Source organism: Lathyrus oleraceus, chromosome 5 (assembly GCF_024323335.1).
Source record: "Lathyrus oleraceus cultivar Zhongwan6 chromosome 5, CAAS_Psat_ZW6_1.0, whole genome shotgun sequence".
Classification (NCBI taxonomy): domain Eukaryota; kingdom Viridiplantae; phylum Streptophyta; class Magnoliopsida; order Fabales; family Fabaceae; genus Lathyrus; species Lathyrus oleraceus.
The window spans coordinates 173,306,542-173,326,972 of NC_066583.1; positions in this window are offsets into that span (position 1 = coordinate 173,306,542).

Below are 20,431 nucleotides of genomic sequence, written 5' to 3' on the forward strand. Positions count from 1 at the left end.
CTACATCTAGGGTCCATAGTAGTTTCAGGTCGAAGGGTGGTATACACCATTATCACCATGAGAATAACTTATGACACTTTGCATAACATTCTATATAGTATTTTCATAGCGGGTCAATCCAGTATAAATATTACTCTTAATATTCATACCTATGTTTAAGACTTGATAACTCCTTATCCATGATCCATGAGATGTGATCATCAGTCTATATACATAATAGTCTTAATGCTTTAATGTTATCCCACTTCACAATAAAGCTCGACTATGGATACTTTAAGAATAATGTCCATATGTTTAATGTGATCTCATGATTAAGTCATACTTGATACATTAAACAAACTATCTATTCTAGGGACTTTATTAGACAAACATAATAAAGAAAAAGCCTTCTATTATTAATAAATAATTCGATACAAGTACCAAAAGTATTGGCCTCTAGGGCTTACACCAACAGGAATACCTTGCAAGGAAGTAGCAAGAACAAGTGAACTGAAGCGACATTGTTGGTTACTTGATCAATATTTGATCAAGGGTTTTTGAGGTGGTAAAGTCAACATCAAACTTAGGGTTTGTAGAGTTCAATTTCTTCATCTCTTGTATACACACATTTTGCAAAGTAAGATTTATTATAATATCTAAATTCGAATTCGAATTGAGGACAGACGTACCCATAACGAGGTCGATTGGGGAACTGCCTAAATAAATCCTTGTGTACTCTCTCTCTCTCTCTCTCTCTCTCTCTCTCTCTCTCTCTCTTATTTTATGGTATGGTTTGCAAATTGTCGATTACATTGATCATTTGATCAATATTGTATGGATCATAATTTTGAATGCGTTTTGAAATTTATGTTTTTATGTAGATCATAAACCACTTGGTTATGATTAAATTTATAAGAACAACAAACACTACATAAAGTTCCAAACATTGTTGATCGTACACTAAGTGTTCGACAAATTGCTTGACTTAATTTTTGTATGTGTTTTGTTCATTGGATATAGACTTTTCCTATTGTATTGTATTCATCTAGTTTTTTTAATTGGTATTAATTGACTTGTGGATTATTATCATTGTATTGAAACCTCTACGCATATCCGAGCTTTTTGAGAGTAGGTTCGGTTAGACGATTTTTGATTCGGGTAAAATTTGAAACTTGCTTCCGCACTATAAAAATTTTCAAAACTAATTTTGGTTCAAATTTTAACTTGTGATCTATTCACCCCCTTCTAGATCTTGGCCTATCGTCTAACATATGTGATTTGAATCATAGATTAGACCTGATTCAAGTCATGCTACTATGTGATTCGAATCACAGTTTGTACATGACTCGAATCACAAACTTCTTATTTGCCACTGCCATGTTGGGTTCGAATCAGGCTTAACACATGTTTCGAATCATGAACCCGTGTGACTCGAATAACAGTCAAATCACAGGAAAATGGGTGACTTTGATTATGAGATCTAATTTCACACTACTTGCTCATTTGAATCAAATCATGAAATGCACTCGAATCGAATCTAACTAACTTTTTCCATCCTTTTTTATGCTTAATCTCAAGAACATATAAAATCATTATGTCATCATTTTTCATGTGTGAATCTCATAATCAACATTGTGATTTTCTAAAAAACCAACACCCTCTCACTTTTGAAAGTTCAAAAACTCTTGCAACGAATTTCGTTCATCTTCAACTTTAGTTTGATTTTAGATCTTGATAATGAGATATTTGTAATTTATTGAAGGAGACACCTTCTTGAAACTAATCGTTCTTGAATATTGAGGAAATATTTCCAGGTAGCTTGCAAGATTGAGGTTGTTGTCACTGGTGCTGACAAATTCCAGTGAAAATAAGGAGGTTCTTTTCTCCAGATTTCCTTGGTAGTAACTGTATCGAAGGCTACAAACAAGGTAAATTTCTTCTCAAATATTTGAAAAATTCATCGCTTAAGGAATCATTAGAATCAAGCGGTGATTGCTACATATGAAGGCTTGAAGCAGATTGGTGATATTAGAAGATTTAAGAAGTGTCAATCGAGTAAAGATTACACAAAATAGTTTGACATTACGCTATATACAAGTCAAGATCCAAATATGAGGTTTTACTTTTCTAAGCATTATTATGGATTGGTGATTGTATGAACTCTTGTAATATTTGTCAAAGTTAAAATGAGCAATGCAGGTTCCAATGGGAAACCATTGAAGAGTGCATGTAGGAAAAGCAAGGACAAACGTCGAAGCACTATAAATCTCGTTATACTTTATATCCCTTACTCTTGCATTTAATTTTGTAGGATTTTCCTGGTTAGGTATTTCAATTCTAGTGCAGTTTATCGTTTATTCAATTGGTAGAGATTTATTACGTAAGGTTAGGTTTTGTTAGAATTTGTGCATAATCAAACTGAATTGGTAATTAAATTTTGAGAAACAATTGAGGTTAGAATTCCTTGATATGAAATCATTGTATAAACACATCTCGTGTTATATACAATTTAATCAATTGAATACCTTTGTGTATCATCATAAAACTATCTTTGGTGTTTATTAATCGATTTAGTTTTAATATGATCAAGTTTCGAAAAGTATAATTTTCATATTTCCGCTTATAACCTTCCGCGTGCATCTTTTGAAAAATCTCTGATATTCTGTTTTTGAAAAGTGGTTGAATTTTTTAAGGGTCTATTTGCTCCCTCTAGACCATTTTTATACTTCCACATTCATACCCGACATAACTATGCCGCGAGTAAAATACAAGTGAGAAGACGACTAAACTAAATCACCATAGAGAGAACAAGAGGTATGCACTGGGTCAACAATCACATTTCTATTGAATAAATTCTCTCTAAGGAGAATCTATGAAAAAGAAGTCGGCAATAGAAAAAAAGTCACCTTAGAAGATATCAAATTGCCTTAAATGAAATGGAGGATCGAATAACCAGTGGAGGCAGAGGGTTGGAATAATTTGAAGTAGCCAAAAGAGTATGATAAGTAGATTCCATCGATAAAGTACCATCCATAGAAAACTTCCAATTCCATTTTTTTTATATCTAAAGAAAAAAAATGTCCTTGAATGATCGAAAGGAAATTAGTAACAACAAGTTCCTAGGGAACCTCTCCCACACTCCCTTCAAGATAATCAATGATTATAAATAACCCAGGGAACCTATTCTTACTCGGAATACTCCCAACCCAAAGTTCAACCCAAAAATACGTATGGAACTATGATCCCACCTTTCTAGTGATGTCATTCACAAACCAGTGGGAATGAACTTTTTGCTTAGAGCCAAGAAGGGAAAATCCTTTTCCAGTAGGAGGAGGAGTTCCTGAAGCCCGGGCCTTTACCATCCCTTAAAGAATTGACAATAGAAGCACCATATATGGAAACAAGGATATCTCTCCAAAAGACTAGAGCACTCGAGATAAGTCTCCCTTTCCACTTGGCCAAAAGATATAAATTAACTAGACGAAGATCTCTAGACCTCAAGCAACCTTTGCTTTTAGGCTTAAAAACATCAACCCATTTAACCCATAATATTTTAGAGTCTCCTTTAACTCCTCCCCATATGAAACTTCTTTGAATCCTAACTATTATGAGTGCATCTTTCTGTTAAGTTCCGTTATGAGTATTTTGTGTGATGTCAAAACTAGGATACTTTAGCGTTTATGTATATTGGACGATATCCTCTTATTCTCTATGTGCATCTTAACATTAAGAAGCATAAAAGTATTTGGAAACAATTTAGAAAAGGTTTCATGTGCATGCATTAAAAAGGAGTTAGAAAGGGTTTCATACATCAAAAATTGGTTTTTATGGGCAAAACAACATATGTGTTGACTGCATAGGTCGACACATGCACTGTGTTTTTAGAGCTTGTTTTATGTGCTGATTGCATAGGCTGGCACGAGTTGGTACATGTACTACATTTTTAAAGCTTGTTTTATGCGCTGACCGAATAAGCTGTCACACCTGATTTCTAGGTCGACACATGTGCTGCGTTTTTAAAGCTTGTTTTATGTGCTGACTGCATAGACCGACACATGACCTTTACAGGTCGACACATACATTTTTCAGGTCATCACATGTGTTATAGTATTAAAACCTGTAGCTTCCGCTTTATGTGCTGACTCCACAGGTCGACACATGGCTTCAACAAGCCGACCTATATCAGTGGTTTTGTGTGTGCATATTTTCATATTTTTCTCAAAGTTTCTTGTGTTCCTTATGTTTTCCACTTACCCATGCATATATATACTTCATACATGAATAATTATCTAGTAAGGTTTATAAAGTGAGTAAAACCAACATGAATCCATGATTTCAAAGAATCTTATCATCTTCAATTCAATCCATGCATACAGACAGTCAAATTACACATAATCATTTTTTATTGGGTGCCATCTAGATTAGGATTGATAACGTTCAATTAGGTTTTTTGTATCGAGAATATTGGGTTATGATCTTTGAGGGATTCAAATAAGAAAACCGAGGTGGGGTTTTCCTTCAAGATCTTTAAGATTTGAAGGTTTTGGGCAAGATTGTGCAATTTAGATCCGATCGAGTGAAAGCCTTGAGACTAGGTGTATCGGTAAGGGAGTAGTGTGAAATGGTGGACCGTGTTGACAAATCTTGGGTTCAACAAGTGTGTGCTTGAGATTAATTCAGTCGGGTGAAAGCCTTGAGACAAGGAGGTTGTGCAAGGAAGTAGCAACAACAAGTGAATTGAAGCAACATTTATGGTTACATGATCATGCGATTGGGATTAATTCAGCCGAGTGAAAGCCTTGGGACAAGGGGTGCCTTATAAGTAAGTATCAACAACAAGTGAATTGAAACAACATGGTTAGTTACTTGGTCAAGATTGATCAAGGTTTTTGGAGGTGCTAGAGTCTAGAACAAACTTAGGGTTTGTGGGATTTGATTTACCATCTCTTGTATTGATACATTTGAAAAGTAAGATTTATTATATTAATATCTCAATTCTAATTTGAATTGAGGTAAGACACATCCATAGCAGGTCGATTGAGGAACTTCCTAAACAAATCCTTGCTTACTCTCTCTTTCTCTCTATCTCTTTTATTTTTCGACTAGCAAATTTTTGATTACTTTGATCACCGAATCAACATAGTTTGGATCATAATTTTGATTACATTTTAAATCTTGTGTTTGTTGTATTGATCATTAACCATTTGGTTACGATTGGATTTATTAGAACAACAAACACATATAAAATTCCAAACTTTGTTTTTCGCACACCAAGTGTTCGACAAATTATTTGACTTAGTTTTTTGTGTGTGGATATCATTGGAGATAGACTTTTACTATCGTATACTATTTGATTAGTTATGCTTAATTGTTTTTGATTGACTTGTGGATTATTATCATTTTATTGGTACTATTACGCATATCCGAGCTTTTCAATAGTAGGTTCGGTTAGACGATTTTGGATCTGGGAAATATTTAAAACTTGCTTCCGCACCAAAATTTTCTAAATCAATTTTTTATTTTATTTTAAAACTTGGGATCTATTCACCCCCTATAGATCTAGGCCTATCATCTAACAATTATCTTCCTCAAAACCTTAACAATAATTTCTAGAAAAGACAAGAAGAAGATATGGATAATATTGAGTGCATAATTGAGCAAAAAACCACTGATGCTCAAGCTAACATACACGTGCTTCTAGGAATTAAGATTCTTAGATAACATGTTAACAAAGGGACCCCAAATAGATTATCGACTAGGAATAACCCTTACAGGAAACCCCATGTATTTAAACGTAGGGGATTCAAGCTTATATTGGAGAAAACCATCAATTAAATCCAAAAAAGTAGGGTACACATTAACCCCTATCATACTACTCTTGAGAAAAAATCACATGGAGGCCTAAGATAAGAGTATCATCTGTATACTGAAGATGAAATACCACCAATTTAGAGGCTTCTACCCTAAACCTAGAGTGAAGATCCAACTCAGTGAACTTACTAATTAAACCACTTAATCCTTCATCCATAAGAATGATGAGGAAAAGAGCTAGGGGTCGCCTTTATCAAACCCCTTTGAATACTTATATCTTGTGTTGGGAAACCATTAACCAACACAACAAGATTTCCAACAAACACACATGCTCTAATGCAAGACCTCCACTTAACATTAAACCAAAGTCTAACAAACATTTACTCAAGAAGCTCCAAACTCACTAAATTATGCACTTTCTTAAAATCAACTTTAAAAATGAGGCAAAAATTTCTAAATTTCTAAGCTAAATCTATCACTTCATTCACGACCATCACACCATCCACCAACAATTTTCCTTTTAGAAAATGAGGCACATTGATTTAGGGAAACAAAATTTTCCATCACCTCCCCAAGTCTAGTCGCAAGCACTTTAGCATCCAACTTATATAAAGAACCAACCAAAGAAATATGCCTAAATTCACTAAGTTGAATATAAGATTTAACCTTAGGGATCAATGTTCCAAAATAAGAAGCAAAACTACGAGGTAATGAAGTAATTGATGAAATTGATCAAACATAATCCCTACACCTTCCCTAAATAAATTCCAAAAATTTATTAAAAAAGAGAAAGTAAAACCATTTAGCTATGGCTATGTTTTTCTTGTAACATGATAAATGTAACACCCTAAGCCCCGAAGCTTATATAAACATATTTAATCGACAATTTAAGGTGTCACTATGATAACCATCCAAAAACTTTCAAAAATATTTAACAACATGCAACGAAATTAACATAATAAAAATTCAAAATCAAATTTCACAAATAAAATTTTAGGCTTTAAACCATATAATTCAGTGTTAATTCAAAACATAATAAAAATGCCCTATTCCTGATGTTACAGATCAGAGAATTAACCAATTAAAATAATATCGATAAAAATAAATGAAGATGATCTCCAAGAAGCTATCTTCCACTAACAGTAACCAAACTCTACTCTTGGTTATCTACAAGATGTCCATGGTGGACAACATAAAGAAAATGGGTGAGAATAAGCTCAAATATGTTAGCGGTGCAAAAGATCAGAAAGGGTAGCCTAAACAACAACAATAATCATCAACAGGTAATGCAATCACACAACAAACACTAATTCACAAATGCCAACTTGTATGCAATGTGACAACACCTCAACTCCATACGCACGTGGTACCAACTCAACAATGTTCTTCATACGAACTGGGTCCCAACATCTAAATCTTGAGCCCCCTCTCTGAGATCCAAGTCCCCTCTATGAGCTTGGGACAAATCACAAATCCCCTATCTAAACTTGTGACTAGCCTCTTTCACAACAACGTCAACATATGATGTATGGGATACAATAATGCAACGACAACACCACAAAAAACGATTATAACCCTACATCTGAGTGTAACCAATCATTCATGACAATAATACAACAATGATTACAATACCACATCTGACTGTAAACAATCATGCATTAAGCTCATCAACAATAGTTCTCACTCTGAACATGTCCTAACCTACTTAAACGTTTTATACTGCAATTTCAACATCATTAAGCATATGGTAGGCAATCAATACACCAATTTTAATGTAATTTACACATCATCATCATCAAACACATCAACAAATACATCAACAAGAATGATACCCAATCTAACCTCATATACAATTTACATGCCAAATTCTGAAATCATTATATCATGAACACATATATCAATTTCATAACACACAGATCAAATAATGAATCACAACAATTGAACATGTAATTTACACAAATTTCATCAAGAACACATGAACACGTTGTAGCGGTGTATTCGTCGCCATATGATTTATCGATTAAACCATAAGCAAGGCATACAATGAAATTTCGAGTCGCCACCGCACTTTTATTTATCCAAAGGACTGGCTAAAAAGCGAACAAAAGCCTAAGAAGTTTTACACGTAGAAAACTAATAAAAAGATCAGAGAGTCTGGGTAAGGGGTAAATTACGCAATGGGAAGGTGTTAGGCACCCACTACGTCCTAGGTACTCCTAGGGAGCCCTTTTCACACTTGTTGTATTAAAATTGTTATTTGTTATGACATAAGTATTGTGCAAACATGATTGGGATGATGAGAAAAGAATATACAAGTTAATTATTTTGTGTTATTGGGTTATTGGGTTTGAACGGATGAACCCGCTGCCTACGTACCTTCCATCAAAGGTAAGGATCAAAACGCCGTAGTTCGGCTAAAAGATTTCCAAAAGTTGGTGGATTCAATTTTAAACAATAGCACTGAGGCTCTTCATTATCAATGGGAGAAAACTCGACCAAAAACAACATCCACCATGCGAGGATAGCTTCGACGTACTAGAGGGGTTAGCCCTGTTTTAAGTACGGAAGTCTTACTGTCGACTCACTAAGGATAGGCAAGATTTATATCAACCACAATGATAATTGAAACCTATGGCTAATGCATGAAAAGGTTAATGGACAAAGCCAAAACAAGTGAATGAGTGAAGTTAATTGATTGTGATTATGAAAGTAGAGTCAAAGTATGATTAAGATTGATTCAAGGGAAGTGTTATGAAATGGAGTTTGAAAAAAAGTCAAGGACTTGAGGTCCAGGTTTTTGATTTGAAAAGCATGAAGATGTTTGCACAATATCTATGTCAAGTTTGAAATTAAAGTGTGAAAAGGTTTAGGACATAATGAATGATGGATGGATGAAGATGGAAAATAAAACTTCTTAGAAGGTTCACTTCTTGAAATCATATAGAAGATGATTCAAGTGTGTCCTTTGGAATAGCAATGGATAATAACAAACAAAGCAAAAGAAAAGCGGATACCGGATGCCAATCACTGGTCTTATACCAATCTCCTAAAACGAAAATGGATATCAGAGGCCACTCAATGGTCTTACACTAATCTCCTCAAACAAAGAAATAAAAGGTGGATACCGGATACCAATAGATGGATTTACACCAGTCTCCTAAAACCGAAATGGATATCAGATGCCACTCAATGGTCTTACACTAATCTCCTCAAAAGAAAACAAAGAATGAAATGTGGAAATCAACTGCCAATCTGTCTGGACTTAGGTTAACTCCACAGTATGATCCTAGGAAATCCAATGCCACGTTACAGGGACTTACAATGGATCCTCACATACAAGAACAAAAGCAACCATATGATCATAGGAATGCAAATGCCAACTTACAGGGACTTACAGTTGCAACCTCACGTAAAAGAACAAAAGCAACAATGATCACAGGAAAGCAGATGCCAACTTACAGGGACTTATAACTGCAACCTCACATAAACAAAGAAAACAAAACATGGATGTCAGATGCCAATCTGTCTGGGCTTACTCTAACCTCCACAGTATGGTCCTAGGAATACAAATGCCAACTTGCTGGGACTTACAGTTGTATCCTCACATACAAACAGATGAAGCAGAAGATATGAGTGACCAATGAGGTCTTACACTCTATCCTTCCATATCATAGGAGCAAATGCCAAAGAAATGGACTTACAATTGTCCTCAATGGGTAAACAACAATGATAGCATCACAGACGAAAATGAGATGATCATGCATTAATGGCAATTGATGATGATAAATGCATAACATACAAGCAAACATGTGCATATGAAGCAATCAATCAATCAATGAATATCAAGCAGCACACTCTATAGCCAAACAAGGGGGCTCATACAAGAGGGTTTGACTATGAAAGTCCACTGTAATAGGTAAAAGTCGCTCTTAACCTTGTCATTGAGAGGCTAAGGTGAAGCAGATGAAAAGGAGATGAGGGGTGTGCCTCATTGCTTCTATCGCTAATCAGGGAGAGCATCAAATGATAGAAAGTGGGGGAGTTCAGAAAGATGGGACTCTTTCCCCATTATTGACTCGATAGATCTTGGGTTTTTATCTCAATGCTTCAATCATGTAATGGGAGCAAAGAGAGGACTCACTGAATAGTGGGGGATAGATTGCTTATCCCTACCTTCCACCAATTGCCTTACTTGAAGGACTTTTCCTGCTTGGGACAATTTTAAACACACACAGGCATTGCCTCTTAAGGAGGACTTCAGACAGTTTGCCCGGTCAAATAACAGACCGGGTCTCTAGACTACATGAAGAAGAAAGGTTTATACCTCAAAAGCAATTGCTAAATAGCAAAGCAAGCAACTAAAGCAACTAAAGGGTACCTGAAAAAGTCAACCTTATTAGTAAACAAGTCAACAGTTCAAATCAAAAAGAAATGAAACAACAGTTAACAATAAGCAGAGGTGCCAAGGCACAAAGCCAAACTCATATGAGTCACACCTACAAAACAAGGGTTAGTACATGATATTTACAATCCAACTCAATCAAATTTGAATGATCTTTGAGGCATTGGTGCTTAACCTGAAACAATAACTCAATTGTAAGCTCAAAAGACCACTAGGACTAGCCTAGGGTCAAAGATGAAAGAAAAGGTCAAAACAGCAAAGAAAAGTCAACCCAATTCATGTTCAAACATTTAAGAAGCTTCCTCAATTGGATTCACAATCAAATCATGCATCATTGTCATTTCATACACAAAAGAATGCAAAGCATGGCAAAGGAAAGCATATAAAAGTCAACAGCAAGACTTCATTCAAAAGTCAACCCAAACAAACTCAAAAATTATCAAATAAATCACATTCAATCCTAACATCTAGCATGGCAAGCATGTCAAATTTCATTGCATTTGGATGAGAAGAAGGCAGTCAATTAAAATCATGAAGTCAAACCAAATTCAAGCATGCATAATGAAGGTCAACAAACATGGGTCAACTTCAAAAAATCATATCAAATTGAAAACAGATGAGAAATGAATGAGATTAACACCAATGCAAAGTTCAAGATGTCTAGTTATCACATATGAAATTTCATGATCATACAATATGGTATGAGAATTTCACAAAGGATTTGGCAACATGTATCACATAAAGTCAACAAATGACTAAGCATGGAAGAAAATTCTCAAATAAATTGGAAACAGCGTGGTTAATTCCAAGAAAATTCATACACAAACTAGACATGTAAGAGATCAATCATGCAAAATTTGGGGTCATTTGGATGTAAGGAAGCATGTGAACAAAAATCATGAAAATGCATATCATTCATGTAGCACCAAATGCAACACCTCACTTCAAAAATTTGTAACTCACAAACCACATATGAGAAATGCACAAACTCTATATGGAAACAAAGGTAAATGAGTCTAGTTTCACCACAAAAAATTTCAGGCTCATTGGATACAACATGAGTATTTCACAAAAGGAATGGCAAAGGGTGTCAAATGTGCATACATGTTAGGAAACCAATTACCAATTAAAATCCAGCCAATGAAAAATTAATTAAAAATCATAATCAAATACTAGACATCCATGTGAAGATGATGGAAAAATTTTCATGATTTTTGGATGAAAATTGAAAGAGAAATGAATTTTTGAAGTTGAGTGAATAATTGGAATGAACATGAGTGCATAGCATGGAATATTGGTCAACATGTGGTCAGCGCATGGCAAAGATGTAAATATCCCTTTCACTAATTGAAACGGTGCGTACAGGGTGGGGGAATTGAAATGTTCCTATTGGTCCTCACCAATAGAACAGTAACTCGGCCAATGGATGTTCAAATTTTCTGTTTTTAGAAACCCTTAGGGTTTAACAGCATGGCTTTGGTTCATCTTCAACAAAATCATGGCAATCGAAATTCCAACATCATGGCAAACATTATGGCAATGATACAACCATGTTCATGTACATCTAAACAGCCATAAACCAACACATAACAAACACAATTCATGTGGATTTTCTGGACATGTTCATAGGGTTTCAAAGCAGCAGCAGGGCATATTCATGTTATCATCAATATCAAAACAAAATTCGACCAGCATGGCAAACAGCAAGGTATCGATACAGTAAGTTCATGCAATATCTAAACAGCAATAAACCAAATCATTTCAAATGAATTTCTGGATTCTAGGGTTTATGGAACAGGGTTCATCTTCATCAACCAAAAATCATCATGAAATTTCGACAAACCCAGAAAGATCAACCAAGCATATCATTAGCTTCAGCAAACATCAAGCAACACAAATATGGTGTCCATTTTCATTAAATCAACTCCAGCAAAGCAAATCGAGCAAAAGTTATCATGAACATGAAAAATGAAATCCAGCTTTCTCTCAGCATAATCAACCATTTAGCATGATATAAGTAGCAATGGACTCAGTGATGCATACTCTACCAGAAACATACCATGGATTGGAAAAAAGGGAGGGTCGAAAAACTTACTTGATTTGAAGAATTCGAGATGCAGTAGTTCTTTTGATGTTGCAGGCAAAAACAGATGAACACAATGCTTGGTAATGAAGGATACTTGAGGGAAATGAGCTCAATGATGCCTGGAACTCTTCACAGCTCTAACTGCCATTGTTGGATCTTGGAAATAACAGAACATGAAGATGGCTGTGCAGATGAGATTTGATGGTTCAAAGGAGCTCACAAAGATGTCTAGATGAAGAAACAATGAAGGTTGTTCAAGGGTTTTTGGTGTTTTGAGCAGAAAATCCAAATATGCAAAATTGCAAGAATGAGAGAATGGAGCTTTTCTCATCGTGGCTGCTGTAGCTAGGGTTGGCAAATGTCAGAAAATGCACTTATATATCTCTGTTTAAAGCCTACTAATCCAATGCTAAGCTGGTTTAGTTTTAATGAAATGATTTGCATTTTGCTAAGTTTTGAAAACATGGAAGTGGAGGGTGTGAAGTCTGCACAATTGGGCTTGGAAACAGGCTGTACATAACCTTTGTTTGTGCTGTTTTTGGTCTGCTGATGAAATGCTAACCTTGCTTTTACTTAATGAAGCTATTTTGCATATTTGCCAATTTTGCATTTTGGTCCAAAATGATGGTATGATGAAAGCATGAGCATGAATTTAAGCTTGGAGCATGTCTCAAATAACATATGAAGCAAATCCCAATTGGCCAAATGGAGAAAAAACCAATAATTCAAAAAGTCAATGGTTGGTCAAACTTGATTTTTAAATGAAATAGGTCAAAAAATGCCATTTTGATTGGCAAGGTTTTGGTGAATGAAATTTATATTTTTGGAAAGAGGAGGAAAAATGTGGTTTTTAGGAAAAAACCCCACCAAATTTGGCCTTATGGTTCATGAGTTATGGCTCTTTGAAGTTCACAAATGTTTGAAATTGAATTGATCATATCTTGACAACCACACATGGGATTTGAGAGTTCTTGGACTTTTTGAAAATGGGAGAACAAGATCTTCAACTTTCATGTTGGGCAAAAATTCATTTGAAGCTTGTATCATGATGTAAGTTGAGGATCAAGAAGTTTCCATTTTTGGCAGTTGAAATTACAGGTCCAGTTTCTATTTCTGGAAAATTTCTGATTTTACTTCAAATTCTTCCATGATGAGGTTTGTCATGATAGATGAGGCTTGTATAAGCATGAATGAGCTTCTTCAAATCAATTCTATCCATCAAATCACTGATTAAATCCACAGTTGACCAAGTTTGACTTTTCTAGGGTTTTTGGATGACTGGATCATTTCTGATGAATTCCAAACCCTAATTCCTTGAGAACTTGACTTCAAATGATGTCCCAAGATATATGAACTTTTGATTATTGATCATGGTGCCCAAATTCTGCAAGAATGGCCACCATCCATTGCTTTGGCTGACTGTTGACTGATTTTGACCTAATTGCTGATGATTGCTTCAACTGCAAGCAACAAGGTTAGACTGACAATATTTTTGTACTTTTTGGTTAATAAACATATGAAAGGCAAAGATATACAAATGCAAGACATGCTTGGTGATCAAGAATCAACCCACAAGGCAATCTACCCACTAGGAGGGAAGCTAAGGCATGCAATGATCCTTGAGGCCATGATATGATATGATATGGGCCATGAGGGATCTTAGGGCCAAAATTGGGGTCTTACACACGTCAACAATGGTTGAATCAAAAGAAAAACCTAGAAGAGGGTGATGATCCCTCTCTATCATTCATACAATATACACCCATAGAAGAGTAATTTACCCTCTTATCTTAGATTTCTAGCAAAGTAATCTCTAAGCTCCTCAACAATGGTATTTTCTTCCCAAACCCTAGGTTGCCTCTCTTGCCTCTTTTCTCTTGTTCTAAAATAACACGCATTGTAAAATTTTAACCCTTACCTTTTTCTATTTAAACCAAAACCTAATTCTCCTAATTAGGTTATTTTCTTATTACCCTCAACATATTCTCTTATTCCTTATTTTCCTCTTACTCCTCTTACTAACTCCAATTCCTTTTATTTTTAATTTCTAATAATTCACTTATCCACCAAATTCTATAATTTCTCTTATTTTCTACAACTACCTTATTTTTAATTATTTCACTTAATTTAAATTAATTAAAATTAATCTAATTAATTTCTATCACTCCCTTAACACTCTCCAAAACACTCCAAAACACATAGTTTCACCAATTATCCAAATAAAACATGTAAATCACAAATTAATTTATATAAAATGCAAATAAATTCAATTAAATAAATTAATTGAGTTCGGGGTGTTACAACTCTCCCCCACTTACAAAAAAATTGCCCTTGAAAAATACCTGAAGGAAACAAAGTCAGATACGACTCTCTCATCTGACTCTCCAGCTTCCACGTTATGTTGCCTCTAGCAGGTCCTCCCCACACCACCTTTATCAACACAATATCCTTGCCTATCAAGTGCTTAAGTTTGCAATCCTCCACTCTTAAAGGAGATGCCTTAATGGTCAAGTTCTCTCTAACTTGCGCATAGTCCATTTTAATCACATGAGACGGATCAAAAATATACTTCCTCAACTGAGGAACATGAAATACTTCATGAAGATTCAAAATAAATGGCGGTAAAACAACTATGTAGGCCACTTCTCCTACTCGCTTCATGATCTGATAAGGACTAATGAAATGCGGTGTGAGCTTTTGAGATTTCAAAGCACGACTAACACCGGTCACTAGTATGACTCTCAAAAACACATGATCTCCCTCTTAGAACTCAAGTGTGTTCCTCCTCTTATCATGATAACTCTTCTGGTGACTCTATGAAGCTTTCATATTCTCTTGGATCATCTTGATCTTCCTGGTAGTATGCTGAACAATCTCAGGTCCAAGCACAACACTTTCACCAGAATCATACCAACACAAAGGTGTCCTACACCTTATACCATACAAAGCCTCAAACGGCACCATTCCAATACTAGAATGGAAACTATTGTTGTAAGTGAACACAACCAATGATAAGTAATTGTCCCAATTACCTCCCTGCTCCAAGACACAAGCTCTCAACAAATCCTCTAAAGACTGGATAGTCCTCTTTGTCTGACCCTCCATATGTGAATGATAAGCATAACTCAACTTCAGCTTAGTATCCATGGGTTCCTACAAACTACCCTAGAACTTTGATGTGAATCTTGGGTCTCTATCAGAAACAATATTCGAAGGAATACCATGCAAGCTAATAACCTTCTCAATACACAACTTGACTAACTTCTGCAAAGGATAACCGATTTTAATCGGAATAAAATAAGCCGATTTAGTCAATCTATCAACAATAACCTAGATGGAGTCACAACCTTTCGCCGTCTTCGAAAAACTTATCACATAATCCATGGAAATGATATCTCACTTCTACTCAGGAATACTCAACGACTGCATCAACTCAGATGGCTTATGGTGCGCAGTCTTCGACTTCTGGCAAGTCAAACACGCATAAATAAACTCGGCTATACTCTTTTGCATTCTTGGCCACCAAAACATTCTCTTCAAGTCTTGATACATTTTAATAGCACCAAGATGAATTCTCATACTATTTTGTGACCTTCTTCAAGAATATTCTTCTTAAGTTCTGGCATATCAGGTACACAAACTTTGTCACGGAAACACATAACTCCATTCTCGTCGATTCTGAAATCACCTCATTTTCCTTTATTGATTAACACCAATCTATCCATCAATCCTAAGTCGATTTTATGACCTTCTCTGATTTCTTAGATGATACCACTAGTCAACTTCAATATACCCAACTTCATACTGCTAAGAGTCCTTTCACACAATAGACTCAGATCTCTGAACTACTTCATTAACTCCAATTCTCGAACCATCAACATCAACATTTGTAACGACTTTCTACTCAAAGCATCAGCTACGACATTGGCCTTACTGTAATGGTAACTCAAGCCAAATTCATAATCCTTCTAAAATTTGAGTCACCTCCTATGCCTCATATTCAACTCCTTCTGATTGATTAGACACTTCAAACTCTTATGGTCACTGAAAACTTCAAATTTGGAACCAAACAAATCATGCCTCCAATTTTTTAACACAAACACCATGGCTACTAACTCTAGATTATGTTCGAAGCATATGCCACAACCTGACCATTCTACATCAACACACCAACTAGACCCATATTCGAAGCATCACAATACACAATAAAGGATTCACCTGGACTTGGAAAAATAAAAAATGGAGTTGATGTTAAATTCTTCTTGAGTTTTTGAAAAATCTCTTCACACTGAACACTCCACACATAAGCTTGGCCTTTTCAAGTCAACTGGGTCAAATACAATGCCAACTTCGAAAAGCGTTCGATTAACCTTTTGTAGTAACCAGCCAAACCAAGAAAACTTATGATCCCAATAACAAACTTCGGAGTCTCCCACTACAACAATACATCTATATTTGAGGGATCTACTTCAATATAACCACTAAATATCACATGACCAAGGAAACTCACTTCTTTCAACCATAACTCACACTTGGATAACTTTGAATACAACTTATTTTCTTTCAAGGTCTGCAACACAAGTTTCAGATGATGTGCATGCTCTTGATAAAAATCAAACGCGAAAATGCGCGAAAAATAAAAGGAATAAAAATAAATAAAAATAGGACACGAAAGTCCACAAAAAAATAAAATGACTGCATTAAAATGATTTACACAAAATATAGCTTCGGAAAACATACAGGCAAAGACCAAATTTTGCACTAAAATATGCTCGGTGGAAAATGCAAATGTAAACGGGACCGAAAAATAAAACGAGCACACCATGTTGAACTACGTGAACCTTAAATTAATAAAACTGACAGGTGCAAGCCCGATCTCAAAACTTTTCGCCCGCTAACTTTACGCGCATTTGAAAAATGATTCAACCGATTTGTCAATAGAATCGAAATTTTATTTTGAGCACCTTTCTAAGAACTATGCTGAAAGAAAAGCATGATATGATATGCAGATGATGCAAATATCTTGATGATTACATTGATTTATTGATTGAAAGGCAAAACTAGGGTATGATAGTTGTCCCTATTTAAATATCTTCAACTAGAGAATATGAAGAAAGTCACTCTTCATATGGTCACGGTGGGAGATAGTTAAATACTAAATGACCCAAATTTTGTCCCTTGATAATATAATATGCTATGTTATGTTATGGGTTTATGGATGACTCTTTTTTTGTTTTGGTTTGCTGGGGATATGATGTGATGCGGGATGACAATTTTCTGGAGAAAAGACAATGTGAAATATTTAAAGTATGTTCTAGAAATACATCAAAGAGATAAAGGAATAATTGGGAAGTACATCATATAGGTTCTAGAGATACCTCCAAACACAGCACTCAACATGGAAATACATCAGAGAGATAAAGGAATAATATGGAAATACGTCAGGTAGGTTCTAGAAATACCTTAGAACTCAACACTCAATCTGGAAATGCATCAGAAAGATAAAGAAATAATCCAGAAATATGTCGGATAGGTTCTGGAAATACCTTAGAACTTAACACTCAATTTGGAAATACATCATAGAGATAGAGGAATAATCCATAAATACGTCAGATAGGTTCTGGAAATACCTCAGATCTCAACACTCAATATGGAAATACATTAGAGAGATAAAGGAATAATCTGGAAATACGTCGGATAGAGATAAGGTACATCTAGAAATTCATCAGAGGGTAAAATAAATAAACTCTAGAAATGCCTAAGAATTACAAAGGAATATCTTAAAATTCATCAGATAACAAGAAAAAGGTCCTAGAAATACGTCCGAATAAATAAGACATGTCCAGAAATAATTTGAATAACGAAAGAAATAAACTCTTGAAATGTATCAGAAGTACAAAAGAATATCTGGAAATACCTCAAATACAAAATATGGGTTCTGGAAATGCATAAGAACATGACACTGAATATGGAAATACATCAGATAGACAAAAACATATCCAGAAATACATTGGATATACAAATTAGAAATTGAATCTTAACATATAGACATCTATCTTTGTAGGCGCAAACAAAGTTTGACATTGACCAAAGGGTAAAAAAAGTTGGCAGCAACAAGTATTTGGGAAGCTGCATATGGCTATGCATGGTTTATGAATTTTTCTTCTATACATGATGTATGCATTATCAAATGGAAAGTAAGATGGATTGAAAACAAAGAAAGATCATCATCAACACAAGTGTTGATGCCTAAATCATCAACATGACAAATTGTCGTCAAGACAAGTGTTGATACCTAGGTTGTCAATAAGATAAATCATCGTCAATATGAGTGTTGATGCATAGATCGTCAACATAGAAAATCATCGTCAACACAAGTGTTGATGCCTAGATCTTTAATAGGACAAATCATCACTAACATGAGGGTTGATGCCTAGATTATCAACCAGACAGATTACAAATCGTCTTCAACACGAGTGCTGATATCTAGATTGTCAACAGGACAATTCATCGTCAATACGAGTGATGATACCTAGATTGTGAATATGTCTTTGAAGGAATGCAGACGAAGATGAAACACATTTTTAGCTATGCATGATCTATGATGCATGAATGATCAATGCATTCGGTATGTTGATTTTGGTCTATGCCACTGACAGTTGGGCCTTTGTGAGGTGCCAAGCAAGATCAAGCTTTTATTGTTTGATCTTTTATTCTATATGGCTACACCAAATGAATGTGATGAGATGCATGTCTTGAAACAAGAGTGAAGCAATGTGATTAATGTATGAAAATGATTTATGTAATGACTTGAAGGCTTCCAAATGTGCCCTTGTGGTGGGTAATGGATGGAACACTTTCTTTTGTAGCAAAAATTCTTTATAAAAAGGAAAAGTTTGTTTGATGGGGTACTAGCATGATCCCCCATAACTCGTCTCGAAATCAATAATTGCTAACGTATGGCTGAGTTTTCTTAAGCAACTTGAAAGTATGGAAAGGACTTACCCCTCTGTGGCTCATCTTGCCCCTTCTTTTGGGTCTTTGAAGAGGCTTCCTCGAAAAGAGTTTGGAAGCAGCTTGTCACCGCCTTGAGGTGGCTTGCCCTAATGTTTTAAACTTGCAGTGGCCTGCCTCTAATTTACCAATTCTTGGAATAGTAGACTTCTGATTGACCGACCTTTGGAGGGTTAGATTCATTGTGCTCTTTGTGGTGGATTTCCATAATGTTTTAAATCTTGAAGTCTTATAATATTGATTAAATAAATCTTAGAACAGTAGACTTCTGATTGACCGACCTCTAAAGAGTTGGACTCATTGTGCTCTTTAGGGTAGCTCACCATAGTCTGAGTTTTGAAGATATTTGCTCTTGATTAACTAACTCTTGGGGTGATTGGCTCAGATTGACCAATGTTCAAAGTTATTTGCCCTTGACTGGACTTATTTCACCTGATCAAGTTCCTCAATTGACTCCGCATTGTTGGAATTCCTTTGATGCCAAGTACTGACTTGCAATTAAAATAGTTCATTCAAAAATGGTAAGTTTAATGCAGTGCTTATGCCAAATTTTGAAATAAAAATTTATTGATATCAATTTGGTGAAATACAATGAACATGTCAATGATCAGAACACAATGTTGATCTAGCCATTCACTGTGTGCAAAGTGGTGTGATCAATACAAGTGATCAGCAAAGATCCTTGAAGTCAGGTTAATGCAACCTTGTTGTAGTATGCTTTCAGAATAAACACTGCCTCAATTAGGTCTTTTAAGGGTTGTAACATGGTTTTCAAAACAAAGGATATAAGGCTCAAAATTTAATTTTAACCCACTGCTTCTTCTTAATTTTACCCTTACATTGTCAAACTCTCTTAATGTTTGAATCGGTATGCTGAATTTATTAAACGTATAATTGTGGTTAGTTATAATGGTCTCCTTTACTCCACAAGGATGATCTTAGATGCGGCTTCTGGTGGAGACCTCATGATTAGCCCCCAGGATGTGACATATAATTTAATAGAAGAAATGTCTAATAATCATCGCTCATGGGGGAGCGCGTGTCAAGTCACTGCTAAATTTGCCCCTAAGATCGATCGACTTTATGAAGTAAGTGTGTTTGACCATTTGAATGCAAAGATGGATGCTCTCTACCATAAA